Here is a 16,809-nt window from a genome sequence, read left to right as displayed (position 1 = left end):
CCTGCTGAATCCCACCACTGAATCCCACCACTGAAAAGAGGGATATAAATAAATATATACAGAGAGACAGAGAGGAAATAATTGGTGGGATCTGTTTTCCGATTGCTCTCTCTGACAGAAACAGAGCCCAAGATGGAGGGCCTTTTTTGTGGTAGCACACAAAATTCGGAGCTCCATCTCCATAGAAGCACAACATTAACAATGTTTTGGGGATCCTTGTTTGATCCATTTTAAAACGATTACTTGACTGTGGAATTTTTAATGGTTGTTTTGCTAAGGTATACCAGGGGTGGCCAACCACTCAGAGAAGCCTGGAGAGCTTCCAGAATTACAACTGATCTCTAGACGAGAGAGATCGGCTTGCTTGAAGCAAATGGCTGCTTTGGAAGGTAGGTAGTCTCTATGGCCCCTTCCGCCATGCAGAATAATGCACTTTCAGTCCATTTTCACAATTTGGGCACAGTGTGTAACAGACTTCTCTCTGTGTTACATCTCTGAAGATGCCAGCCACAGATACAGGCGAAACATTAGATCTACCAGACCACGGCCACACAGCTCAGAAAATCCACAACAATGACTTTCACAATCGTTTGCAAGTGGATCTTGCTACTCCGCACAGTAAAATCCAGCCGCAAACTGCATTGAAAGTGGATTGAAAGTGCATTATTCAATATTTGCGGAAGGAGCCTGTGACATTTTCTTGAGTGCATTTGAATTCGGGCTCCTGCCTCCCTCCCCTGCAAACGATTTTTTAGATGTCAGCCCATTTTTTAAAAGTTTGGCACAGACTCGCCCTCCTACATTGTCCGAAGAAGAAAAGGTTTCCCCCCCGCCCGCTTTGTTTTCTTCCCTGCCTTTCCCTATAACTGTTAACCATAAAACTAATTGGCCGGGAGGAGGCGGGGGGAAAGAGGGAAGAGCGGAGGAGCTGGGAACTTCGCGGCGGAGACAATGGAAGCCTCGGAGGGAGGGGCGCGCAGCCCAGGAACAGCCGCGGAGCGTCCGCCGGTTCGAATCCGCCGCTGTTCACACGCCGGGAGCGGCTGCGAGGGAGTGGATTTGGAGCTGTCCAGGGGGTTGCGGCGGCCTTTGCAACGGCCTCGGCTTCTCCAAGGCGAGGAATCAAAGCCGTGTTTATTTCTTGCGGTTTCCCCCCGTCTTGGATTTGAATTTTTTGTGTGCGTGCGCTTCCTTCTTGCAATTGCATGGAAAGCGGAAGGAGCCGCCCGAGAGAGAGAAAATTGGAATTTTGCAGGCAGTTTGGTGGTTGGGGAGAGGGCCAGGAAGGAACAAAAGCCAGCGGAGGGAAAATAAAAGGGAGCTCCTACGCCTACCCTCGCCTTGCAAGCCGGAGGACAACGGGATCGGGGCCGCTGCCGGCTGTTTCCAATGGTAATTCAGCGCGAGAACATTTCGCTCGGTCTTTTGTTTCTTTTTCTGTTGGTGCAGAATCCGGCTCGGGTCCGAGTTTGGCAAACGCTCTTTGCGGGGAACCCTTTTGCTATGGATTCATGGGAGAGCGGGGGGAGACATTTTCAGAGCCGCTCCTTCGCAAACGGGGTGCACTTTGGAGGGGGCTGCTGAATCCACCCCGCCCCCTCCCCCCCAGGTCCAAGGAAAGGCCTTTGCAAAGCCTGGGATTTGCATGAGAAACCTGGCCAGGGACAGATTAGGTGGCGGTCGCTTTGCAAAGGGATGGGCGGGGGGGGGGGGGTCACTAGGGAAGTGTTGCAAGCGAGGTTGGGGTGGGGGTGATTGCTGGCTGCAATCTAATGGCCCACCTCAGGGAAGGGAGGGGGGAGAGAAAGAAGGCGTGGATGGCGGTTGCGAGATCCCTTTGCATTTCTCTCTCTTTTCGCCCCTTTCATTCGCTTGTTGCTCTTTTTTGGACTTTGCAGAGCACTGGCGCCCTCCTGGGTCGGGGAGGGCGGGAGAGAAATATTTAATAAAACAAATCAATCTTTTGCCCGTCGTGGCCAGGCGTGACTCCTGCCATCCCTTCTTTTGTGCACGCAAACACGGTCCGGAATCGTGTTTGTGCCTCGAGTGGGAACCAGGAAGAAAACACCCCTTCTAGGTTTTGTTGGTTCCTTTTTTTAAAAAAAGGAATGACAGATCCTAGTGGGCCCAGGTGTAAAGCAAGGCCAAATGGGTTGTGGGACTGTTTCTGGATCTGGGGCCAGCAGCAGCCCACTTGGGGACCTCTAGGACCCCTTGCCCCACGGAAGAGGAGGGGAGGCACGCGTGTGCACATCGCTGGGGCAAATGTCCCCCTCGCGCATCGCCCGCGGGGGCTTCAGAGATGCAAAGGGGAGGGGGCTGCATTTCTGTGCCCTGCCTCCCCAGGTGTCTCTTCCACAGGAAAGATGGCGGCCTTGGCGTCATGCCTGCCAGGGGCCGTTGGACCCGGGGGTCTTGGCAGCCAGAGGTGTGCCGGAACTCTGTAGCTGGGCATTGAGTTGGACCTGGTCCGGGCTGGGCAGCCTGGCAGGGAGGGAGCTTCCGGGGCTGGGTGGGCGCAGTTGGTTTCTTTGTGTGTGTCTGCTGGTGGAGATCCGGAGGAAGGAGGTTTGGAGCAGCAAAGGACGGGCCAGGCGAGCGCAAGGACTGCCAGGTTTAGCCCGTCCCCAGAGAAGGGGCAGACTGGCGGGGGTGTCCTTTGGAAAGGGAGCCTGGCCTCCCCCCATTCGCCTGTGTCAGTTTCGCAGAGATAGTGGAAGGTTTCTTTTGGAGGCCTGCAAGAGTCAGCCTTCTGGCACCCAAATGGCCAAAGCAAGACACCCCGGCGATCACCAGGTGTTGTGGGTCCCATCCTCCTCAGCGGGGGTTTGTGGTTTTGGCTACCTGGCTAGAAGCCACTGGGTGACCTTTGTGTATCTGCCAGATCCTCCATCTTAGCATCTTGCAGCAGTAAGTTCCACAGGTTGACAGCGTGTGGCGTTGGAAAGCTTCTTCCGTTGCCTCAGTTCTGTTGCGTGGGCTTTCCCAACCTCCGCCCAAACCTCCCGCACACCATCAAAACCTCTAAACCTTGCATATTTTCAGCTGTTGAATATTTCTGGCTGGCGTAAGAACCCGATTGCCTCTTAATCTGAGCGCCTTCCTTGCGTTTCTTTCTTGCCCTTCTGGGACTTTTCACTCTGGCCCCTTCCGTATGTGCAGAATAATCCACTTTCAATCCACTTTCAATGCACTTTGCAGCTGGATTTTACTGTGCGGAATAGCAAAATCCACTTGCAAACAATTGTGAAAGTGGATTGAACGTGCATTATTCTGCATGTGCAGATGGGATCCCAGATCCATATTCAAAACACACCTTGGTTGTTCCTACATTGTGCCCATTTCTCCCTGGGATGGGAAATAAAATGTCTTCTGAAAGCACGTGGAAACATTTTATTCATGTTCCCCTTCAGGCGTGAGTGTAGTAATTGTGAAGGAGGAGGGGAAAATTGCTTAATCGCAAGTCTTTGCTGAGTTGGGCTGGGAGTCATCTTGGCTCTGGGGCCAATTCTGGTTTCCTTTCTCTTGGCTTCGCTGCTGCAAGCCAACCTCTGCTTTTGTGGGCGTGTGTGTTGGCTGAGGATCTTGCTCTTTGGAGTTTTAATTGAGGAATGACTTCACTCTGGAGAGGTGGTTTGCTCAGCACCTGTCTGGATCATTTAATTTGGATTGTCGGAGGAGGAGATAGGTCTCTACAGGAACAGCTTTCTCTGGGGGAGGTGAAAGATGGCGTGGCTCATATTCTGAAAAGAGAATGATGGAGCCCCTGCAAAGCCCTTGTCTCTGATCCTAGAAATTTGGCGTACTTAATGGTGAGGGGTGGGGCACTCTGCACGTGCTCAAGGGGCAGTCCTCTTCTGGATCTGATCGGATTGGAAACAGGCCAAGGATGACCGCTGATGCCCCCGGAGCCTTGATTCAGTGCCAAGCACGCTGATCGCATGAACGTGCCGTTTTGCAAAGAGTCCCTTGTTCAGCTGTCTGGGTTTTCCTTGTTGACAAGTGGCTTGATCTGTTCCCATTTTTTAAGCTCAGCCAGGTGACTAACCCAGATAAGTGCTTGAAAGCAGGGAGTAGTAAAAATTCAGAGGTGAGATTTACTTGTGAGGTTGGAACATTTACACTTGGCGGTCGCTTCATAAACGAACGATTGAAGGGTGTTACATTTGAGAAGTCTTTGCCAGTTGGTAGGTGTACGACTAGTTCAGGTGTCCTCACCAATGCAAGAACCACTTGTGGCTGGGCTGAGGGGAAGATACATGAACTTTCTGTTTCAGACCAAGGCATCTTGTTTTCTGCAATGTCCTCACTGATGCTTCTAGGAAAACTGAGTAAGTAGCCTTTCCTGATGTTTCTCCTGGCAGCCACGGGTATACTACTTAAAATGAAGGTTCCATTTAACCATGATGGCTAATACCAGTAGCTCCAAGTTGACCTATCCTTTGTGAAGGCGTCTGGTCTCCTTTTTAAAGCTGTCAGAGGTAGACTGCTTCTGAACATGGCAGTTTCATTTAGTCATGATGTCTAATAACCTACTGACCTGTCCTCCATGAAGATACCTGGTCTTTTCTTTATCAAAGCCAGTGTGCAATCACTGCATTTTGGATCAGTTAGTTGCCCCCCCCCCCTCAAAATATGAGCTTGCTTGCTCTTTCTACACAGAATATCTTTGCAGTTGTTGGGTGCACAGGCAGAACAAGAAAAGTATTCTGTGTAGCATCTTCCAGGTTGTAGCACTGCCGCCAAGCTTGAATTTATTATTAAAAACATATTGTGATGACCTGGTTTTGGTTTTGCCAAGTTTTATTGACTGCCGACATCTGTCTTGTACCAAATCAGAGGGTTTGCTCACCAAACTCGAAGTGCAAATGTTTGTAGACATACTACATCGATAGTTCTTCCTTGACTGGCCGTGGTCCTCCACAATCTCTTTCCCACCTACCTGCGAACTTTTATCGGAAGCTTCCAGGGATTGTACTTGGGATTTTGTCTAGTGTGATGGACCACTGTGTGCCAGGTACTTTCCCCAGTTTCCTACCTGGCAGGTAGGTGGCAGATTGTGTTTGGCTGGGCGTGTTGCAAACTGCCGTGGCTAGCTCTCCAGAAACAGTTTGGCACATGTGTACACTGTGAACTCGTAAAGAAATAAGAAAAGGTGGGCCCTGCTACTCACTGAGGAGGCCGATCTGTGCGTGGAAAACCAACACATCATTCGACAGGTTTTATTCACTTACTTACAAAATTTGTATCCAGCCTTTCTGCTTAATCAGGGCCACCTAGGTGGCTAGCGACTAAAAACAGAGCAGCACGTGATGTGCCTCGTAAAACCAAAACTGACACATCTATAAAACAAAGAATGAAAAAGACAGCAGTGGAAGCTTAGGACAATGCAGAGAGTTCACTGAGAGAACAGTCAGGCAAAACTGCCAAAGTCTTCACCTACTTGCAGAAGACTACGATAGAAGGGGACAGATAAACATCCCTGAAAAAACAGTTCCATAATTTTGGGGCCATGTCCGAGAAGGCCCTCTCTTGCTTGCCCCCGCCTAACCTCCAAAATCAGGGGCGCCAAAAACAGGATCTTATAAGATGTCTGTAGCAATTGGGTAAGTTTGAATAGGAGTAGATACAACAGAGATCTGTGTGCATGGATTTGTGGGTTTGTGTGTAAGATCCTTCCACACCTACCTTCTGATGTGGGACAGCCCCGCCTCGGTTGAGGGCTAGACCTTTGGCTGAGCAACGGTTTCTGTGGGCGGTCCTTTTTTTTGGGCGATGATATCATTATAAATACAGCTGCCTGTCTAGCGGGGAGTCTGTTCGGCTGGTTTCCCGGCCTTCCGTTTTATGTTTTGTGTATGTGTGTGTGTGTTTTTTTCTTCCCGGTTGATGATCTGAAGATAATGAGGTGGCTGCCGGCAGTCCCCCGGTCAAGTGTTTTGGTTTACTTGCACAGTCTGTTGGAATGAGGGCAGGTGGGAGGGAGGGCTGATGTGTGAGCGTTGAGGGGGTGGGTGGGTGGGGGGAATCAGGGCGGCTGTGTGGGAGACCTTGGAGCTGCAGATGGCCCGTCAGCAGTGATCTGCCTACAAATGACCGTGTGGTGGAGGGGTGTGTGTGCGCTCGCGTCTGATCCCCTTCAATGGCAAACAGCTCTGTGTTTTCGTTTTGGAAACTGAGATAATGGTTGTCGAGGAGTGAGGAATCCCGCCCGTTTTTTAAGGGGAGGGGGAAGGAAGGGAGGAAGAACACGGATCCTATCCAGTTCTGCCACCTGGAGAATTTGGTGGGGTGTTTTTTGTGATTGCAAGACCTCGACTTCACGCTAATCTGCATAATTTGCTTCTGTAATTATCACAAAGCGTCTTGGGATTTATGTGGCCTTTATTCACCGGACCTCGAGATGAATCGGATGGAGCGTGTTTGGGACCCTGCGAATGTTTACATCCCTGTGAAGTGGGAGGGTTGGATCCTGTGGGTTTGTTTTTCACTTTTCGCTGGGCACTAGGAACCATTCCCGATAAAAGAGGGAAGCCTTTTGTGTCAGGGCTAGATGAAAGCACAGTGGTTAGCAAGATAAAAGTGCCGCTCCCAACCCTGACTTGCAAAGATCCCGCTGTATACTCAGTCCGATGCTGTCTGAATAACATTACCCCTTCAAAAATGCATTGCTACTACAGTCCTTTATTTTTGTTGTAGGATTTTGATTCCTTTGTTTAGTCCCTTAGACTAAAATGTTAGCAGTCAGGGTGGGAGGGATTCTGGGGGTAATTGGATGTCTTGCAAGCAGAGACGGATCTCTAGTCCATGAAGAAGCCTCCTGTGGAAAAATCCGGAAGCCCCATATTTTGAATGAGACCACTGGTCTTATCAGGGTCAGTTCTGTCCACCGTGACTGGCAGCAACCCTCTTTAGGGCCTTTGGTCTTTCACATCACCTATTGCTCATCTCTTTTAACTGGAAATGCCAGGGATTAAACCTGAAGTCATCTCAGTTCAAAGCAGAGAACCAGCATGGTACAGTGGTTAAGAGCGGTGAACTCTAATGGCACCTGGTGGGCCACTGCGAGTAGCAGAGAGCTGAACTAGATGGACTCTGGTCTGATCCATCTGGCTTGTTCTTATGTTCTTAATCTGGAGTACTGGGCTCAATTCCACACTCCTCCATATGAGTGGTGGGCTTTAGTCTGGTGAATCAAGTTTGTTTCCTCACTCCTGCACATGAAGCCTGCTGGGTGACCTTGGGCTAGTCACAGTTCTCTCGGGACTCTCTCAGCCCCACCTACCTCACAATGTGTCTGTTGTGGGGAAAGGAAGGGAAGGAGTGCGTACACCACTTTGAGACTCCTCGCAATTGAGAAAAGCTGGGTATCAATCCAAACTGTTCTTCAGATTCTCGAAGGCCCCTTCTGCACATGCAAAATAATACGTTTTCAAACCACTTTCACAACTGTTTGCAAGTGGATTTTGCTATTCCGCACAGCTTCAAAGAGCATTGAAAGCGGTTTGAAAGTGCATTATTCTGCATGTGCGGAATGATGATTGAGTCCTGAGGGATCTGTGGGAAATGAAACCCTCCCACTGACGTGAAGCTCCCTGGATGACTTAGGACCATGCATGCTCTGGTGAACTAATAACCTTCTTCCTGGGGTGCTTTTGAGGAAAAATGAAAGGGAACTATATCATCCTAGTGCCGTGGTGGCGAACCTTTGGCACTCCAGATGTTATGGACTACAATTCCTATCAGCCTTCCGGCATGGCCAGTTGGCCATGGTGGCAGAGGGTGATGGGAATTGTAGTCCATAACATCTGGAGTGCCAAAGGTTCGCCACCACTGCCCTAGGGAGTTCTGTCAAAAGTCTCCTTCTTTGGAGGCTTTTGAACAGAGGCTGGATGAACGAATATCAGGAGTACTTTGACTGTGTGTTCCTGCATGACAAGGGGTTGGACTGGATGGCCCTTGGGGTCTCTTCCAACTTTGATTCTGTGATAAGGGCCTGATAAATATGTACTAAGTGGATGTATAGAAGTCAGTCCCACCTGGATCATTTCTCCTTTTCAAGAATTCTGCAGAGCCCTTTCATATTTTTAAAAGTCTCACAAGCTTTGGAATAGCTAAATGATCTTTAGGGATCTGAGGCACAAAATAATTATCCCCGTGGAGCGCTGTGAAATGATGTTTGAAAAGAGTGTTAATTCTGATCCCATAAATATAGAAACATAAGGGGAATAGAAAGAGATGAGAAAGGCTTGCTTACTACTGTTTTTTTTTTTAATTGTACGTCCTTGGACCAAGAGTGGTGAAACTGATTAGACCAGCTTTCTAGTGACCCAGTCAATTTCAATTCCCAGGGGAAACTATATTTCTTATCCTCCCTTTAAGTTGTAGTTGCTTTGGCCAAAGTGGTGAAATTGAGTGGCTTGCCAGTATGCTAGTGAATTTCACCTCTCTGGGAAACTGGTAGCTTTACCAGTGGAATATCCCTGCAGTATCTTGGGAGTGTGCTGTGCAGAGGGATTTATGGGGAGCAGAAGCCAGGGGGTGGGGGTTTCTACCTTTGGGGGGAGTCTGCAAGCCCTCTCCTCCCCCTCTCTGATCCCACCACTGGTCTGAAGGCATTCTCGCCTCTGGGTCGCTGTGTGTCTCACACTCTCCGCGGGCGGTGGAGGTGGTTGCGATGCTGCGGCCGCGAGGCGGATGGGCCCTATTGTGCAAACCCAGCTAGGCATGCTTATTTGATTTAAGCCAGAGAAAATCCTGCTTGGAAGCTCGGCTGACCAGTCCCGCCTGTTAGCTCCAGATGGTACTTCTTGGAGGCCCAGCGGGGACATGGGCAAGGAGGCTCTTCAGTCTTGGAGGTGGTTGCGGAGCCCTTGGGTTGTTGGGATTGGCTGAGCAGTGTAGGCTTCTGCCTGCCTGGACTCTCATGCAGCAGACGACAGAGCCACAATTCAGAGATTTTCTGATTACTGTTATTACCAATGCAGAAGGTGGCGGGGAGCAGGTGCAAAGGAGTCTGGAGAAAGAGTCAGCTTTATTCCCAAACAGGCAGTCGGCACGGTGGAAGAAGCGGGTGTGTTTGTGCCTTCACCAGATGTCTGATTCTGTATGTTTGCTTTGTACTCTGCCCTCTGGATCCAGGGTGATGTAGTGGTTAAGAACACAGGTGCGCTCTAATCTGGAGAACTGGGTTTGATTCCCCGCTCTGCCACTTGAGCTGTGGAAGGCTTATCTGGTGAACTAGATTAGCTTGTGCCCTTTGCTTGGCATGCAAAGCATAATGGTTGCTTTTTGCTGCTTTTTTTGCACCTGTTTATGCTCGTTTTCTCATCCCTTGGTGTTGGCCAGCTTTGTGGCCAGCAAATGGTTTTGCTTTTGGGAAGCGTGGTGGGGAGGGAACTTGCAGGGGAATATAGTTGCTGGTTTGCTTGAGAATTCTGAGATCTGGCAATGCCAAATGCGTCTACCGTTTGCAGCTCTCAATCAATCAGTGATATTTGACACTTAAATCTGGATTATTGGGGAGGTTGATAGGCCCGACACCAGATGGGGCGATGTCTGCTGACTTAGGTCCCTTCCGCACATGCCGAATAATGCATTTTGAATCCACTGTCACAACTGTGTGCAAGTGGATGTTGCTATTCCGCACAGTTGCAAAGTGGATTGAAAGTGGACTGACAGTGCATTATTTGGCATGTGCGGAAGGGGCCTTAGATAGTCTCAAAGAGAGAATCAGACAGATTCATGGTAGATCGGCCCACTGGCCATATTCAGAGACACTAAGCCTCTGAATATCACTGCTGAGTGGGGAAACAGGCTTTGCCTGCTGTGGGCTGCTTTGTAGGCATCTGGTGGAGTGCCGTGTGAAACTGGATATCCGTTTAGATCAGGGGTCTGCAACCCGTGGCTCTGCAGCCGCGTGCAGCTCTTTCAGCCTTATACTGCGGCTCCACGTGGCCTGGAGGTCGGAGGGTAGCAGAGCAGTGCTGGAAGGAAAGCTCAGTGGAGGGGCCGAACCGGAGGCGGCTCCATGCGTGAGGACGCCACTTTTCGTGTCCCCTCCACTCACCTCTCCTTCCAGCGCTGTTCTGGAGGGCTGGAGGGACACACCCACGCTGCCCGCCGACCCCTGGAGGTTGGAGGGTAGCATGGGCATGTTCCTCCAGAGCAGCTGCCATCCCCCCTCTGCCATCCCAGTAGCTGCCATCCCCCCTCTGCCCCACAGAGAGCTGCCTGCTCCGTCGGGCAGAGGGGGTTTCCCTGCCCAGCGCCTCCCAGTGCTGGAAGGTAAGGTGACTGGAGCATCCGAACCGGAGCTGCCACTCCAGCTCGGTAGATCTTTGGGGCCGTGGAAAACGGGTCCAAATGGCTCTTTGGGTGGTAAAGGTTGCAGACCCCTGGTTTAGATTGTTGGTTTTATTGAGCAGCTATTGGATTTCTCCTTCCAAAACTATGCATCGTTCCATGCCTAGCCACGCCACAGACTGAAGCAAGGGCCTTCTGCGTTCAAAGTATGTGTTCTTTGGCTGAACCGCAGTCTCTCCAGGTTTTGCTAAGTGTGGCCTACATGCTGTTGAGAATCTCCAGGAGGAATACCTTCCCTCCCCACATGTGAATTAGTCTGAAGTCTCATAACGCAATAAAAAATTGCGTGCAAGAAACTTATCCCTGTTGGGCTGCTGGGATGCCATCTTCTCTAGACTCTTCTTGTTGTGTTATTTTTGGGGTGAGTCTTCCTCTTGTTCAAATCCAGAATTTATCTGTTGCTCCATTCTGGCTCTATGCAGTCCTATTTATGCACCCCTTCAACCAGCAGTGAATGGGTTTTAAGGATTGCAGCCCCCCGCCCCCCTTATCTCTCAGACGGCCAAAATAGTCCATTCACTGTTTTTCCTTGTCAGAAACAAAGACTTTTACTATTTTAAATTTCATGTGTACCGCTTTATTAAAGGGCCTCTCGGGCACTTATTTTGTGAAAACAAAAGGTGCTGGTACTTGTATAGATAAGGTTGCATGAATTTGACTGCAGTAAAAACTTTGCTGATGACCTGAGTTCAATCCCAACAGAAGTTTGATTCAGGTAGCTGTCTCAAGGTTGACCAGTGGCGTAGCGCTGGAGGACAGGGGTGTGTGCGATGCACCACATGTGCGCCCCTGCGGGGGCTTGGAAATAACATTATGGGGCGGGGGCAGACAAGGGTGTGGCAGGCGCGCAGGGCGCACGCGTGCCATGGGCACAGTTCCCCCTTGCTCCGCCCCGGAGGTTGACTTAGCCTTCCATCCTTCCTAGGTTGGTAAAATGAGTCCCCTGTGTACTGTGGTTAAGGTGGAAATGACTTGAGGACAAACCGCCTCATAAACAAGATCTTCTCGCCATGAGTCCCATAGTTTATTGGGAATTTCTCCTTTTGTCTTTCCTGAAACAGTTTCCCAAACAACTATATCATGTGCAGGAAAAAGGATACTGTATATATTCAAATAAAGTGGCTTCACAAGATTATGAAAATCGCGTGTTTGGATTCTTTATGTTGTGGAAATCAGATGTTTGGATTCTTATGTTATGAAGATCACGTGTTTGGATTCTTATTTTATGGAAATCACATGTTTGGACTCTGATGTTCTGAAAATCATGTGTTTGGATTCTTATTTTATGGAAATCAGATGTTTGGATTCTTATGTTATGAAAATCACGTGATTGGATTCTTATGTTATAGAAATCACATATTTGGATTCTTATCGTGCACTCCTTTTGTTTTCTGAATCAATTTCCCTGCAGCTTCTTTGGAGGCCCCTGAGTTCTAGTACGGGTATATGGAGAAGGGATAGCAGTCTTTCTCTATTCCGTGCAAATTTTTATAACTATCATGAGACCCAGTGTGGTGAAGTGCTTAACGTCGGACTTACTTATGTTAGATTTACTGCATTGTCTCCAAGTCGCAGCAGACAACAAACAATCATAAAACCTTAGCACAGACTACTATCTGGGGGACCCAGCTTCAAACCCCCACTCTGCCATGGAAGCTCACTGGGTCACCTTGGGCTAGTGATACTCACCCGAACCTACATGAAGTCTACAAAATTATGCATGGGGTAGAAAATGTTGACAGAGAGAAATTTTTCTCTCTTTCTCACAATACTAGAACCAGGGGGCATACATTGAAAATGCTGGGGGGAAGAATTAGAACTAATAAAAGGAAACACTTCTTCACGCAACGTGTGATTGGTGTTTGGAATATGCTGCCACAGGAGGTGGTGATGGCCACTAACCTGGATAGCTTTAAAAGTGGCTTGGACAGATTTATGGAGGAGAAGTCGATTTATGGCTACCAATCTTGATCCTCCTTGATCTGAGATTGCAAATGCCTTAACAGACCAGGTGATCGGGAGCAACAGCCACAGAAGGCCATTGCATTCACATCCTACATGTGAGCTCCCAAAGGCACCTGGTGGGTCACTACGAGTAGCAGAGAGCTGGACTAGATGGACTTTGGTCTGATCCAGCTGGCTTGTTCTTATGTTCTTATGTACACAACAAGGTTGTTGTGAAGATAAAATGAAGGATAGGAGAATGATGTAAGTCACTTCGGGTCCCCATGGAGGAGAAAGGCAAAGTGTAAATGAATTCTGATCAAATATGGCTGAGCTGTTATCGAAGGCTTTCACTGCTGGAATCAATTGGCTGTTGTGGTTTTTCCAGGCTGTGTGGTTGTGGTCTGGTAGTTTTAGTTCCTAACGTTTCGCCCGCAACTATGCAATGGTGGGATTCAGCAGGTTCGCACCACTTTGGCGGAACCGGTTGTTAAAATGATGCTTGTAAACAAACAGCAGTTAAATTATTTGAATCCCACCACTACATCTGTGGCTGGCATCTTACCCAGGACATGCCTCTGAAGATGCCGGCCATAAATGCATATGAAACATGAGATGCCAAAGTCACCAGACCATGGCCACACAGTCCAGGAAACCCACAACAGCCAAATCTGGCTGAATTCCAAAACTGAAGATTCTTCCCTGCGATGTCCTTCTATAAAAGAGGCTTACTCAGTAAATCTGGATGGTGTGTGTGTGTTTTGTTTCAGTGCTTGTGTTCCCTTTAGGAAGAAACCAGATGTTCCTGTTCTGGACTTTTATCCTGCCAATCCAAATTGCTTTTAGGGAATATCAGCGTTCTCGCCTTATTAATGCCTTCTGGATAGTGTGCCAGTGCTCCTGGTCCTGTCTTAGCACAGTCTTACAAGTTGCCGTCTTGAAGGCAAGCTGGCGAGGAACCCCTTTTCTCGTAGCAGATTTGCTCATGTGGTTGGGTTTGTTTTGAGGGTGGGTGTATGTGTTGTGAATTGCTGGGTCACGGGATCTGTGGTGGGTGGGAGGCTAAGGCTGAGGTGGTACCCAGATGGATTCCTTGCCTGGATTGGGGGCGTTTGTCAAGTGTGGCTGCCACATGAGCCCTTTTAGCGTAAAGATCATCTGCTGTCTGACAGCAGACGTAATCCTCTCTCAGCTCTCTGGGTTTGTTCCTATGTGGTAGAAAGTTGACATTAGCTATGCAACTGTTGTGCCTTTGCTAACACGGCAGAAATTTGTGACAGGAAAGTTCTGCTTGTTTATTTTGTTTGCTCTCTGTTTTAGTTGTGACACTTGTTTTGGAGGCAGGGCTGACTGCCTCTGAGTAGTGACAGATTTGATGGAGCTGTTTGCACAGGTTTTGAGGTTGTACAAAAATCCGCAGAGGCTGTTGGCATTTTTGCCTTTGGTAGCTCTTGGGATTCTGCACATGCAGAATAATGCACTTTCAATCCACTTTCAATGCACATTGCAGCTGGATTTTATTGTGCAGAATATCAAAATCCACTTGCAAACAATTGCGAAAGTGGATTAATTAATTAATTAATTAATTAATTATTAGAAGAAGAAGAGTTTGGATTTATATCCCCCCTTTCTCTCCTGCAGGAGACTCAAAGGGGCTTATTAGTTTTCTATACCACCCTATCCCCAAGGAGCTTGGGGCGGTGTACAACACAACATTCTTTCACAATAATAAACAAGGGAGCAAAACCATTCACATATACATACTTACAAATTACACAGGTTTCATCAATTTAAAATAATTACTAAAATCCTGTTAAAACAGCGGTTAATACAATAAAAGGCGTCCAGTAAAACCCACATTTAAACCCTCCCCAAAAGAGGGGAACGGCAGGTCCCATCAATATGAGGGGCATCCAGATGTAAAAGGAGCAGAGCAAAAAGCAGAAAGGGGGCACTGCACTCAGCGGCTGGTCTCTCCAAAAGCCCGGTGGAACAACTCAGTCTTACAGGCCCTGCGGAAATCGCCAAGATCCCGCAAGGCCCGGACAGCTGGAGGGAGAGCGTTCCACCAGGCCGGGGCCAGAGCCATAAAGGCAAATTGGCCTCTGCGAGTAGGGACATATGGGGTAATGCGGATTGAAAGTGCATTATTCTGCATGTGTGGAAGGAGCCAGTTCGGCACTGCTAGTTGGCAGTGGAGAAAGACGAGGAGCAGGTAGCACCAATGGCTGCCACCTGAGCTAGGCAGGTGGAGATGGAGGAGCTGATGTGGCAGCCTGATGTGGGAGTAGTGGGAACTGCCGGTGCCTCCCTCTGTTGCCATGGTAAGTAGGAGGCAGTAGTAGCAGCCGTGGCACTCCTAATGGGCAGGAAAGGGGGAGCAGAGCTGCCTTTTTCCTGCTGCCACTTGACCATATAGGCAGAGGTGTCCTGCAACGTCGTGGCTGGTTGGCAAGTAAGTAGTAGTGAACAAGTTGGGGAGGAGGATGGAATTCTTCCCCCTGTGATTCTCGTGGGTCCCCCACTTGTATTATCTGACGCCGGTGGAGTCTTTAAAGCTGCGCTTTAGCAAAACGGTAATTAAGGAGGAGGCGCAAGCTAATTATAAACTCCCCTTAGTCCACTACGAAAACGAAGTAATTAAATTCACGATTGCCATCAATATTTATCGCTAACAGTGTTTACACAAATATGCACCCGTGACAACAGAATCTAGGAGATTAAATGGTCTCCGCTTTGCTCTGCAAGCTCCAGAGATCGGACCAAATGGATGCAGACTTTCTTCAGAAATGGAATTTAAAAGGAACGGAGCCGGTCTTGAACGCGAGCGTTAATTTTTAAATGGGATCGGAGCCCACTTTAGCGAAGTGTGTGCTGTGCGTGTTTGAATTCCTGCAGGACTTGGTGAGCTGGGTGCCTTCAATTCTCGTTTGCTGCCAGATAGATATCTCTGTGTGATGAAATTGGAATTGTCTTGTGTCTTGCTGGATCAGACCAGTGGGACTCCTAAGCAGGGCACAAAGCCTGTATCCCTGCATGGTGATAGACTGCCCCTGAACCTGAAGGTTTGATTTCGCTGTTTTCGTTGGTAAGACCATGGCCAATGGGATGCTTGATTAGGGGCAAATGATTCCAAAAACACTCAGTACTGGATTGGTCAGTCAACTGTTTCCTTCGCATTATTCCAAGCATTTTTTGGGTGATTTCACCTAGAGCAGGGGTCTGCAACCTGCGGCTCTCCAGATGTTCATGGACTGCAAATCCCATCAGCCCCTGCCAGCATGGCCAATTGGCCATGATGGCAGGGGCTGATGGGAATTGTAGTCCATGAACATCAGGAGTGACATAGGTTCACCACCACAGTCCTACAGGATTTCCAAGGCAAGAGATGAACAGAAGGGGTTTTGCCCTTGCCTGCTTCTGAATGCTGACTATAGATTTCCTTGGTGGTCTTCCATCCAAATGCTAAACAGAGCTGACCCAACTTGGCTTCCAAGATCTGATGAGATGGGGCTATCCTGGGCCACCCATGTCAGGGTGATTATATAACTGCTGGATCAACAAATAGCACGCAACAGTAGCAGTACACGGAAAGACAAATCAATATACTCAGAATTCTTTCAAGTAAACAGATAATTCTTGACTGTTTCTAGTGTGGTGTAGTGGTTAAGAGCAGGTGGATTCTAATCTGGAGAACTGGGTTTCATTCCCCACTCCTCCACCTGAGTGGCTAGGCTTATCTGGTGAACCAGATGTGTTTCTGCACTCCTACATTCCTGCTGGGTGACCTTGGGTTAGTCACAGTTCTTCGGAACTCTCTCAGCCCCACCTACCTCACAAGGTGTCTGTAGTGAGGAGAGGAAGGGAAAGGAGCTTGTAAACCACCTTGAGTCTTCTTATAGGAGAGAAAGGTGGGGTATAAATCCAGACTCCTCCTCCTCCTCCTCTTCATCTTCGAAAATTTCTTTCTGCCAACTGCTGATGAAGACTTAGCAGCATTTTACGGTAACGATCCCCAGAGAGTTCATTTTGCGATGACGCATAGAACGTGGTTGCTGAGCAAGACTCATGTCAGAGTTAGACCAGGATGCTGTTCTAAGCTTACAGGCTGACCTCTTGTTCCAACTCTGGGTATTTTATTTTTTTAATACAGATTGCTTCCAGAATCCTGGTGCCATGGCTGTTCTAGATGCCTCAACTGCAGGCTTGCCCCACCAACCGGCCAAGCGACAGGGCTGCTGAGTCCATCTGCTGCGTGGATTGTGGTTTCCATCATGCACAGACTTTTGCAGGCTTGAAACCGACTGGGGAAGAAGACTCTTCTCCGACCGTCTGACTGCCTCGCCACGTGCCATCAAGTTGGTAAGTGTTCTTGCAGGTGGAGTGGCAGTGGAGGGATTTGTTGGTTTGCACTGTGACTCCAAAGGTCTGTGCTGACGCCGTCAGCTCCTGTTGCGTAAAGCATATTCCTAGAATCCCAGTTTCTGGAGGGAGTGGTGG

At 48.8% G+C, this 16,809-nt stretch overlaps 1 protein-coding gene across 1 annotated transcript in view; it reads left to right on the top strand.

The window, feature by feature from the left end:
- Window positions 1–959: 959 nt before the first annotated feature.
- VANGL2 (VANGL planar cell polarity protein 2) overlaps window positions 960–16,809 on the top strand; it is a 66,692-nt gene continuing 50,842 nt past the window's right edge. The window contains exons 1-2 of the mRNA XM_048504326.1: window positions 960–1,392; window positions 16,463–16,671. The gene's annotated coding sequence lies outside the window, so the exon portion shown is untranslated. The remainder of the gene's footprint in view (window positions 1,393–16,462; window positions 16,672–16,809) is intronic.

The sequence above is a fragment of the Sphaerodactylus townsendi genome, linkage group LG01 (genome assembly GCF_021028975.2).
Source record: "Sphaerodactylus townsendi isolate TG3544 linkage group LG01, MPM_Stown_v2.3, whole genome shotgun sequence".
NCBI classification, from domain to species: domain Eukaryota; kingdom Metazoa; phylum Chordata; class Lepidosauria; order Squamata; family Sphaerodactylidae; genus Sphaerodactylus; species Sphaerodactylus townsendi.
This window is presented reverse-complemented; position numbering and strand designations above follow the sequence as displayed.